This window comes from Sarcophilus harrisii, chromosome 2 (assembly GCF_902635505.1).
Source record: "Sarcophilus harrisii chromosome 2, mSarHar1.11, whole genome shotgun sequence".
In the NCBI taxonomy this organism is placed as follows: domain Eukaryota; kingdom Metazoa; phylum Chordata; class Mammalia; order Dasyuromorphia; family Dasyuridae; genus Sarcophilus; species Sarcophilus harrisii.
Window position 1 is genome coordinate 662,236,545 of NC_045427.1, and position 12,336 is coordinate 662,248,880.

At 41.1% G+C, this 12,336-nt stretch overlaps 1 protein-coding gene across 2 annotated transcripts in view; it reads left to right on the forward strand.

Moving 5' to 3' along the window:
- Positions 1–10,948: 10,948 nt before the first annotated feature.
- The window catches only part of LOC111718837 (zinc finger protein 260-like), a 99,071-nt gene continuing 97,683 nt past the window's right edge, over positions 10,949–12,336 (forward strand). For both annotated transcript variants that reach the window (XR_004232627.1, XM_031957087.1), the window contains exons 1-2: positions 10,949–11,201; positions 12,157–12,250. The gene's annotated coding sequence lies outside the window, so the exon portion shown is untranslated. The remainder of the gene's footprint in view (positions 11,202–12,156; positions 12,251–12,336) is intronic.

Consider the following 12,336-nt stretch of genomic DNA (forward strand, 5'->3'; position numbering starts at 1 on the left):
TTTTTCTGTTTTCTTTAGCATAAAACTACATAACATGCTAATTATTCCTTTTATTTCTTCTAGTTTTCTTCTGATTTTATCTTTGCCATGTGCTGTTTTATTGATTGGATTTTCTGCTCTAGGTTTTTGTATCAGATAAGCTAGTTAAGACTTTTCTCAACTTTATTAATCTTCAAAGAAGTCATTTATCATTTTGATTTTTTTATTTCAATTCATCTATTTCCTTTCCCTCTTTAATGTTTTGTCATTTATACTTATTTGAGGTTTATTCACTTAATTTTCTCAATTTTTAGATGCAGATTTACTTATTTTTTACTTTATTTATTTTTACTTTATATTATTTACTTTATTTTATTTACTTTTTTTTACTTTACTTATGAGTTTAGCTGAATCTCAGAATTTTGGGGATATTTTTAGTCATTTTCTTTTTTACAGAGTTCTAATTTCTGAAATCTGTTCTCTGACTCAGTCATTACTTAATATGTCTCTGGTAAATCTCCATTTAGATTTGCATCCTTTGTTGGTTATCACTGAACCATTCTCCATTCTCATTTCATCAGGAAATGAATGAAGGTAGTAATTATTTCTGCCTTTTTATGTTTGTGTGCAGTATCTTTACCCCAGTGTTTAATTCTGTAGATGTTTCCTATATGTTTGTACCATTTAGAAGATGCTATATGTCTTTAACATCTAGTTCATCTCTTCTGCTTTCATCTCCTTCTACATTTTTTCATCCCCATTTTTGCTTTTACTTTCCTTGTAGATTCCCCTTCCTCTTTTGTCCTTTAGCTAGTCCTTTTCAGTGCTTTTTAAGTTTCATCCTTTTTTCTTTGCCCTTTCCCATGAGGGTATCTTCTCCAGAAATCTGTTAGAGATGAATTCTCCATCACAAAAGGACTGCCTTCCTTTACTGAAAAATCACCATAGGGATGAAGAAGGATTCAAGGGGCCCTAGAGAAAAGGAAAGATTCAACAATCCATGGCAATGTCAAAAAGTGTAAAAGAGCAATAACTTCCTCAGTTGTTCAGAAGTGAAAAAAATTAGAGAAAATAGCTGAAATGTGGGTTACACAAAGACCATGAGCAGTCAGGGTAGCATTTCCTAGTTAATAAATTGACAAAGGCCATTCTCTTTGACAAAAGGTTGGTTTATTTAGGGGAAGAGGTTATAGATAAATCGAAGAGATAAAACAAGAACCAGCTGTGGGGTAGTGTCCCTTAAGGCTACTCTATCTGACCACCCATCAGTGGCCCAGAAAGGTCCACTTACCAATCTTCAGGATCCCACAGAGATCCCACCTCCCAGGAGGTGCAAGCATTCTGTCTTTATTCAGTCATCCTCTCAGTGGGCGGAGCAGGAGAGGAGCTCTGCTCAGTGTTGTCTGTTAAGCTGCCTCTCCTCCAATAGTGCCCACCCAGCCCTCTCAGACTGAAGGCTTCTGGAGTTTGGGCTGGTCCCAGGAGATCTAGCAAGAGGACACATCCCTTGCCATCTCAGGAAACCTGTAGCAGTTCCCTAACTCCTGCCAGACACAACCTCCTGCCTGAGAGGCCATATCCTAGCAGCTGACTTACAGGCACCGTGGCACATCTCAAAGAGAGAGCAGCGCTCATTGCCCCTTATATCTCTCACCCTTTTATTAATAAGACCGAGTGTGAAAAGGGCTGCCACAAACATTTTGCACATACAGGTCCCTTTCCCTTCTTTAGTATCTCTTTGGGATATAAGCCCAGTAGTAACACTGCTGCATCAAAGGGTATGCACAATTTGATAACTTTTTGAACGTAGTTCCAAATTGTTTTCCAGAATGGTTGGATCCATTCACAACTCCACCAACAATGCATCATTGTCGCAGTTTTCCAACATCGCCTACAAAAATCATCATTGTCTTTTCCTGTCATTTTATCCAATCTGACAGGTGTGTAGTGGTATCTCAGAATTGTCTTAATTTACATTTCTCTGATCAATAATGATTTGGAACACTCATACGAGTAGAAATAGTTCCAATTTCATCATCTGAAAGTTGTGCTTATATCCTTTGACCATTTATCAATTGGAGAATGGTTTGATTTCTTATAAATTAGAGTCAATTCTCAATATATTTTGGAAATGAGGCCTTTATCAGAACCTTTACCTGTGGCGTTTTCTTCTTTTTTATAATATGATGGTTCTCTTGAGAGCAGGTTACTCGGGGAGGTTTTCTGGAGCCAGCCTTAGTTTCAGTTCAGATCAATAATCACTTCAAATACAGCCAGCTGATAAAATCCAAACATTTATTTCTCCTTCCAAGTCTTGTCTCTTTCCTTGGGCCCACTTAGCTTTCTTAGAGGCCTCTCTCCCTCCTTGGTTCCAAGAGCTCTTGTAGCTTCGACTGCAGTCTCTAGCTTGTCAATCTCCTTGACTGAACTCACTTGAGCTTTCTTTGGTTCCAAAAGCTCTTGTTGCTAATCTTTTGCCTCTAGCAGCTTCTAGTTCTAGCTCAACTTCGACTCTTGGCAATCTTCCGAACTGAACTGACTTCACTTACTCAGCTCCTTTTTATGCTCTGTCAAAGATTGACTCCTCCTCTAAGCGTGGGATTATGGGAAGTGGGAATTCACAAAGTTACAAAGCTAACTTTGTGTATCTCCCATACTTGTGAACGCTTGTGAATCTTCCAAACTTGTGAACTAATGTGTGTGAGCTAATATGTGAACTCTCAAAGGTGCAAATCCAAGCACACAAGCATTGCTTCTATTAATTCCATTGAGTTATCACCTTGTTTCAAGTTCTGGCCCATAACATTTACCTATAAAAATGTTTACCCAATTTATTGTTTCCCTTCTAATCTTGTCTGCATTAGTTTTGTTTGTACAAGCTTTTTAACTTGATATAATAGAAATTTTCTATTTTCTAATCAATAATGATCTCTAGTTCTTTTTTGGTCACAAATTCCTTCCTCCTCTGCAAGTCTGAGAGGTAAACTATCCTATGTTCTTCTAATTTATTTTTTTTATTATAGCTTTTTATTTAGAAGTTTATGCATGGGTAATTTTATAGCATTGACAATTGCCAAACCTCTTGTTCCAATTTTTCCCCTCCTTCCTCCCACCCCCTCCCCCAGATGGCAGGATGACCAGTCGATGTTAAATATATTAAAATGTAAATTAGATACACAATAAGTATACATGACCAAACCGTTATTTTGCTATACAAAAAGAATTGGACTCTGAAATAGTGTACAATTAGCCTGTGAAGGAAATCAAAAATGCAGGAGGACAAAAATAGAGGGATTGGGAATTCTATGTAGTGGTTCATTGTCATCTCCCAGAATTCTTTCTCTGGGTGTAGCTGGCTCAGTTCATTACTGCTCTATTGGAACTGATTTGGTTCATATCATTGCTGAAGAGAGCCACGTCCATCAGAATTGATCATCATATAATATTGTTGAAGTATATAATGATCTTCTGGTCCTACTCATTTCACTCAGCATCAGTTCATGTAAGTCTTTCCAGGCCTTTCTGAAGTCATCCTGTTGGTCATTTCTTACTGAACAATAATATTCCATAATATTCATATACCACAATTTATTCAGCCATTCTCCAATTGAGGGGTATCCACTCAGTTTCCAGTTTCTGGCCACTAGAAACAGGGCTGCCACAAACATTCTTGCACAGGGCCCTTTCCCTTCTTTAGTATCTCTTTGGGATATAAGCCCAGTAGTAACACTGCTGGATCAAAGGGTATGCACAGTTTGATAACTTTTTGAGCATAGTTCCAAATTGTTCTCCAGAATGGCTGGATGTATTCACAATTCCATCAACAATGGATCAGTGTCCCTGTTTTCCCACATCCCCTCCAACATTCCACATTATCTTTCCCTGTCATTCTAGCCAATCTGACAGGTGTGTAGTAGTATCTCAGAGTTGTCTTAATTTGCATTTCTCTAATTAATAATTGTTGTGAGCCAGAACTTGAAATAAGGTGTTAAGTCATTAGAGTTGATAGAAACAAAGCTTATGTAATTGGTTCACACCTTTAGAGCTCATACCTTTAAGAGAGTTACATATTAGCTCACACATTGGAGTTCACAAGTATGGGAGATTCACAGTTAACTTTGTGAATTTACACCTCTCACAATCCCAGTCTCAGAGGAGGAGTCAACCTCTGGATTCACCCCTTTAAGAGATCATATATAAGAAGCTCTTGGAGTCAGTGAGGATTGAGTGAGTTGGAGGGATTGAGAAGCCAGGAGTCGGAGTTGAGCTAGAGACAGAAGCTGGCAGAGGCAAAGGAGTAGCAACAAGAGCTCTCGGAACCAAAGAAAGCTAATGGGCTATTTTGGAAGAGACAATAAAAGATTGTACTTTAATCCCTACCTGCATTTGAGGTGATTATTACTTTGAACTAAAACTAAGGCTGCCTCCAGAAACCTCCTCGAGAAACCTGCTCCCAGAGAACCATCATATATTTTAGAAAAGCAGAGAACACCACAAATAATGACTTGAAGCATTTTTTCATATGGCTAGAAATAGTTTCAATTTCTTCATCTGAGAATTGTCTATTCATATCCTTTGACCATTTATCAATTGGAGAATGGCATGATTTCTTATAAATTAGAGTCAATTCTCTATATATTTTGGAAATGAAGCCTTTATCAGAACATTTGACTGTAAAAATGTTTTCCCAATTTATTGCTTCCCTTCTAATCTTGTCTGCATTAGTTTTGTTTGTACAAAAACTTTTCAATTTGATATAATCAAAATTTTCTATTCTGTGATCAGTAATGATCTCTAGTTTTTCTTTGGTCATAAATTCCTTCCTCTTCCACAGGTCTGAGAGATAAACTATCCTATGTTCCTCTAATTTATTTATAATCTCATTCTTTATGCCTAAACCATGAATCCCTTTTAATCTTATCTTGGTATATGGTATGAATTGTAGGTCCATGCCTAGTTTCTGCCATATTAATTTCCAATTTTCCCAGCAGTTTCTGTCAAGTAGTGAATTCTTATCCCAAAAGTTGGGGTCTTTGGGTTTGTCAGATACTAGATTGCTATAGCTAATGACTATTTTCACATTCACTTTTAATCAAAGGTTAGGATGACTCTGAAGATATCAGAAACATTCTTCTGAGACATGATTTTGATTTTAGGTAAGAATAAGCGAGTATATTTCTTGCCTTATACTTTTTCAGTTTTCATCTGGATTGCTGTTAATGTCACTTCTAACACTTTCTCAGATTTCTTGGACATTTGACAAATATTTAATAGGAATATTTAAATATTAAACAATTCTAAATGTCTTGTTGTCTTTTTATGAAAACCTCATTAAATGTGATTTTCAAAATTCTAAAATGTGGATCAAGATTTGCACCATAAATTAATTGTAACTGTCAGAAAAAAAAAAGACTAAGTGAGTTACAAAGTGACTGCAAGGTAGACAGCAAGGGAAATAAGACAGGGCAGCATCAGCCCAGGAAGGACAGAATGGAGAATGATGGCAAGGAGTCCAGGCGAGCAGAAGTGCAGATCAGGGAAGCTGAGGGAGAGACAGGCTTCAGAATATTCTGAGTCCTCTTCCCTAAATCTCCTCCTTGTTTGTTTAGACCAATAAGGTCTTTCTCTGTTTGAGACAAATAGTTGATATACAACAACATTTCTCCAGTGATGGGACAACCAGCCCTCCCCGCCCCCCACATTGGCCATTAGGGTGTCCAGCACCCTTTGATTTTGCTATAAATGAGGGCAAATGAATCAACCAGCTTTTGGCACATAGTCCATTGCTGGTGTTGCTGAGAGGGTCCTAGCAGAGGAGTACCACAGGTCAAAGATGGCTGCAGTACCAGTCAGGAATCCAACTGATGGCAGTAGGGCCACAATGGGCAGGAAAAGCCTCTGTTGCCAATGGAAGAACTACTTTAAGCAAAGAGGAACCAGTGGAACAATTCCCTGGGAAGAGAAACAACTTGGGTGATTGGCCAGAAGGAAAGTAGCTTAGCTAATAAAGATCCTTGGAAAATGGGAAAGCTTATCACTATGTACTTATATACCCCCATAATAGGGTGGCTTTTTTCTCAGAATATTTTTGCTATCCAGAGACAGGGGCAGTATGATTGGAGAACACTTCCACCCACTGGGAAAACATACAAACCATAAACAAAGTTTATTTGTGAGCATGAGCAGGTAAAGGGAATCTCAAAAAAGGAACAAAATTATTTATGTCTCAGGTAAATATGAAAAAAAAATGTTGGTGTTCTGCAAGTGACCTCCAATAATATAACAGAAAAAAGTAAAATTGAAAGTGATCAGAGTTACAGCTATCCTGGAGGAGAGAAGCCAGGAAAGTGTGTGAGCTGTCCCTACTTTCCCTCAGAAACAATAAAAAAAATAAGTCTCTAAATGAATTCTGAAATGACCAAATCCACAAAAACTCAGAGTGCAGCAATTTTCCAGCAAAAGGTAACATAAAAGGACATCAGGGTGCAGAGAGAGCAAAGGGACAGTGCTGTTCAACTAGCCAGAAGCTCTCATCTGCAGCAAATTTCAGCAGCTGAAGCCTCTCTCCAGGGGCTAAAAGGTGAGCTGGGAGACCTCCAGCCCCGGTGTAAAAAGCAAATCCTGATCACTGAGTCCCAGCACAACATGCCAGCCCAGTGCAGTGGGAAAGCTGCCCTTTCTTCCTCCCCTTCCTCATTCCCCTCCCCCTCCCTCTCCCTCTCCTTCCTTTCCCTAGCCATGTCTCTCTCTCTCTCTCTCTCTCTCTCTCTCTCTCTCTCTGTGTGTGTGTCTGTCTCTGTCTCTCTCTCTCTCGTAAGAGAGGTAGAAGATAAATGTGGGGAAGAAATGGGAGCTATGGAGGGGGGACTCATCACCTTAAAGGGGAAAAGCCAAGAGCTTGGAAAAGGAAGCACAAAAATATATCGAAGAAAACAATTCTTAAAACTACATTTGGCAAAAGGAAAAGAAACATACTGGAGAAAACAACTGCTTACACCCCTTAAATAGGGGTGGGAAAATCCATTGAACAAAATACATCCTTTAAAAGTAGAGATGACCAAACAGAAAAGGAGGTAAACAAAACTAACCCCCCCCAAAAAAAAAAAAATTCATTAAGAATTAAAATTGGACAAGTGGAAGCAAATGACTCAGGGACATCCAGAAGCAAACAGTTGTGGGTTTTTTGTTTTTTTAAGTAAAATACCTATTGAAAAAACAACCATCTTGGAAAAAAATCTAGGAGAACCAATTTAAGAATCAGTGGACTACCTAAAAGCCATTGTGGGGAACCGGCACTAATCTACAGCCACATAAGGCCAACCTTGAATAGGCTGAATCTCCTAATCACATTATACCAAAGACTTCCTGAATAGGAATCTCCTAATCACATCCTAACTTTGAGTAGGCAGATATCTAGGCATCCCCTAATCACATCATAGAGCTTCCTGCCACCAGAAACATCTGAGCAGTTCATCCTTGGGCGGGATACCAACCCTTTGTCTAGGACCCCCACCCTGTACTGTGTTTGTACAACCCTGCCTTCTTTTCTACTGCTATATATATCCTTACTATTGCACCCATTAAAATGAGGCTTGATCAGAATGATTTGACTTGCCTCCATTTTGCGCGTCCCCTCTCTCTTGCCCTTATCTCTTTTCTTCCAGGGTCCACACACTCTGCCTCGCGGGCCCAGGCAAGCCATGATCAAAAAAAGAGCATGAATAACTTTCTAGAATTCATCAAGGAACACTGCCCTTGTGTGGTTCAGAAATGGTGACCGGTCACCATTTAATTAAAAAAAAAAAAAAAAAAAGCTGGAGAGATCTCTAGAGGCAAAGCAAAGTTTATTATACATTCTCAAGAAAAGGGCGTCCTGCCCATCAAGCAGACAATCAAAGGGAGGAAGCACAGTCAGGGGCAGGGTCAACATTTTTAATCCCTAACGCAAATACCCCCTCCCACCACCGACCCTCATCCTTATTGGCCGAGGATCTTACATTCTAAAGACAGGAACTACCCAAGAATTGAACTTGACCAATAAGTACATAGTTGCCCATATTTCACTGAAATAGGGAGATACTGATGTCTTAGAAGGATAGCAGGAAGGGGACTTAAGTATGCCCTTGACTCAATGCCTAAAGTCCTTCAGGCCTACTCAAACTCTGAAGTAGATGAAGCTTTACTCGATTTTCACAACTGTTGAAAGAACTCATCTCATTCACCCTGCTATTGTAGAACTGGAGGGTCAAATAGTCATTGAAAGAATCCACTGATCACCTCCTGCAAGAGACTCTTTAAAAAAAAAAAAAAAAACTCCAAGAAATATGAAGAAGGGACCCTGAAACTTTAGAACTCCTTAAAGGAGACAATCTTCAGCTCTGCCTCAGTGAGGTACCCCACCCGAAGGAAACGAGACAGTTTCATTCTGTTATCTAGGTGGGGTTGGTTCAGTCCTGAGCAAAAGAATTCCAACCCTATGGAATTAAAGAACTCATTCAATTCAATTCCAGCTCAAGCTAAAAGCCAGCTTGTAGATGAGCAACTTGGGACTCCACCCACTAGCCCCCACTGGGTCTGACCTGTTCCAGCCCCCAACCAAGACACTTAATATAATATCTTTCATCAAGTTTTCCAGATGGACCCAGATAGCTTACTCGGCTGTCAGGACCTTTCTGTCCACAGAGGACTGCATTCTCTCAGTGCAAAACTCCATTTTCCAATAGATCTGCCACTATAGAAGTCAGTCTCTTAATAAACTGATTTCTAGCTAACAATAAACTTTCATTTTGAAAGTAATAATTCGGAAATGAGCGAATTCTTTCACTCCTAAAACCTGCAGCCAATTTAAAGGGGATTCATAACAACTCTCTTATAGCCACTAATCTCTAGAGTCCAATGGTCCTCAAAGTGTAGTCCAAAGAATTGTTGGGGTCTCTGAAACCCTTTCAGAGGGTCTACAAATTCAAAATCATTTTTTATTTCTAATATAGTAAATAGCTATAAATATAACGCATGTGAACAAAAACTCTTTGAACAGATCCTTGATAGCTTTTTAACAATATGAACATACTAAGAACAAAAGTTTGAGAACCACTGGTCTAGAGTCTAGACCACCAGGAATCTAGAGCACTCAAACCACCTCAGAATACTATTGCCAAATTACAGAATTTTTAGGTCAAGTAGAAAACACTGCAAGCAGCCAGGAAGAAACAATTCAAATAAAGGAACCACAGTCTGGATTACCCAGGAGTTAGCAACTTCCACATAAAAAGATGAAAGTGATGAGGTTAGGATTTGGGGTACCCAAATGAAATTAGGTTTACTGGTGGTCAGGGAGTTAAATAAGGTCTAGTGGCAGGTTTGGAGTACAGGATAGGTTTGGCTCCCCTGCATCCCTTGGGATTCAGCGCAAGGGTAGAGAGTTTTGGAGAAGTCCCTTCTGGCAGTGCAAGATGATCTATAAAGGAATTTACAGATTGAAAACCTAGATTGATAAAAGAGGTTTATTATGGGGATTGGAAGTAAGGTTAAAATCTAGGTAAGGAAATGGGTGAGAGTAAAGAGAAGAGGACACGGGAAACAGTATTCCAGTGGGATTGACGTGCCAAGCATAGGGCTGGCATGTTTGGAACCTCTGCAAAAAGAGGGTTTTAGTTTGGCTCTTTTACAATAGGGGCTTTGGCTACGAGCAGAAGGGGGCTCCTGGGTGGAGTTCCAGGTTGGCTCCTCACTGGGTTTCAGGTAGGGCTAGAATTTGAATTGAATTCAATGGGTTTCAGGGCTGAGCCCACCCCACCCAGATAACAAAGATGAAACTGTTTGTGCTTTGGGTGGAGTCCCCTCACTGAGGCAAAGTTAAAGGAGATTTTCTCCTTTAAGGATTTTCCTTTGGGGTTCCCTCTTCAGAAGTACTCGGATTATGAAATTGTGTAGAGAAAAGAAGCTTGGACTACAGCCAAAAATCAACTACCACTGAGCATTATCTTTTAGAAGAAAAGATCAATATTCAATGAAATATGGTATTTCCAATAATTTCTGATGAAAAGACCAAAGCTGAACCGAAAATTTGTTTTGGAAATATGAAACTGAAGAGAAGCATAAAAAGACAAATGGGAAAGGGAAAAAATGTTTACATTCTTACATGTGAGATGATATTTGTAAAGCATAACTCTTGAGAATTAGGGGAGTTAGAAGGTGCATTCCTAGACAGAAAGGATGGGTCTAAGTTGAGTTTGATGTGATGGTATAAAAAAGAAATTGAGGGGCAGAAACAGGATTCTATACGTAGAATAGCAATGGGGAGGTTAAATGGAGTAAGATATAGCACAAAAGAACTGTTGCAGTAGCAGGAAGGAAGGGAGAATAACATACACGCTTAGTTTGGTAGAGAAATGTGTTTTGCCCCATCGGAAGGTAGGAAGAGAAAGAGGAAAACAAAGGGAAGAGGAAAGGCTGATAAAAGGGAGAGAAGTATTAACAACATTTCATACATGAGGATTTTCCCCAACTCTCAATACCTAAAAAATTAGAAACTAATAAAGTATATCATAGATTTTTAGTATGATAAAATCACTCCCAGTCAAATGAAATCAATATAGTTGAATAGTTGCAAATTATGTTACATAGAGAAGCACTCCATGTATCACTTTCATAGCCCGGACTGATGGAATTCAGTGACCAGCGTAGCAGGATGTAGGTCCAGTTCCCTTTTTGTTTCTTATGAAACAAATTGAAATTGTAAGCACAGTTTGGAATCCAGTCGGATAAGTGGGGGAGATGACTCATCAACACTCCTTCCCTGCACAGCTTAGACTCGACTTAGCTCCATTTCTGCACTTTATGTTTCTTCCTTTCCAGAGAAGGGATAACAACTCCAGAAATAAGCTCCACGTTTATAAGAGAAGGGGAGGGAGCTCCTGGGAGGATTTGAAGGAAACAAATCAGAGAGGCGGGAGCAGAGAGGGGGAAAGGGGCGGTGGAGGGAGTGGGGCAGCCTGGGAGGAGGTGGAGGTGGGGGAGATCCCGAGCCGGGGGCGGGGCCTGTAGTCCTGGCCCTGCAAAGGCCTCCTGCTCCTGGGGGCTGGACAGGGCGGGGCTAGGAGGACCAGAAAGGCTCGCAGAGGGTTGTCGGGAAGCTTCCTGCCCTTCGGGCCGTCCTCCCTTCCCTCGGACCGCTGATTAGTTTGTCTTCTGGAAGCCAGAACCGTGTGTGCGTTTCCCAGGTAGGTCGGAGCCAGCGTCCCCCGCACTTGCTGGCGGCCGCGCTCTGGCCCGGCCGCTGAGTCTCCTCTTCTGACCTCGTGGGGAGTGTCCTCCGGGTCTGCCGGAAGCACCCCCTTAAGTCTCGCTGCTGGATGAGCTCCCCAACTTCCTGCTTCCCCTTGCCCACATTGAAGACTTTCTCCCGAGTAAGCCCAGAGTCCCGGTCTCAGCTTTTTGATCAGGAGCCGGGACCCAGGCCCTCCCTGTCCGCACCTCTTGCTTATTGATTTAGATCCTCCTTAAGACCCTAACCCTTTAAGGATCCTCGAGTCCCTTGCTTCCAATTATACAAAGAAACAACAAGAATATACAGAATCGCACCATGCACCCAGAGACCAAAGCTCTTTCCCGACCCCCTAAGTGAACCCTACTTAGGCTGGTTCCCGTCGGTCCCAGACTTGCGGCTCCTTGTCTGCACTTTCCCTTTAGGGACTCCCAGCCCCGACTCCACCAGGGCGTCCCCGCGGTCCTCCCCCGCTCCTAGGTAGACCTGGGGACATGGGCTTCCTGCTTTCCCTGGTTCAGGTGTTCCCCTTGAGAGGCCCTGATGGAAACTAGGCAATGGATCTGTTCCATGAAGCAGGTGTGCTAAGGCTAAGGCTGGAGGCTGCGCAGGCCCAGTAGCCCTTTTTACCCAGGTTCGGAGTTGGAAGCTTCTGCCAGTATGGAAGCTAATCGCATCACAGTTTGGGGGAAGAGCAGTTGACTTTTTCTCCAAAAAACAACAGGATAATGTGACAAACCCTATTATGGTTTTCTTGCGGTACAAGCCCTAGCGGGCGATGATACGTTCATATGTTTCAATGTAACAGGGTGAATCGCAGAGTGGAGCAGCCCTGGATCCTGACCCCATTCCCTAAAGAGAACTAAATTTTAAGCTTCTCTCCTTCATCCCTCTCTGATTTCCATGCCCAGGCTTCCAGTTGGCAGAGAATACGTGATCTCTTATTGAAGCAAAGACAAGCCCCTTGGATACTGGACCAAGAAGATCTGAGGAGCTGCTCTCCAGGTGAGTGAGGTGACAGCAGGGATATGAGCATTACAATAGGCTTCTGGGAGGTAGCCTGAAGAAAATGTAGGTTTGGGGGAGAGAGA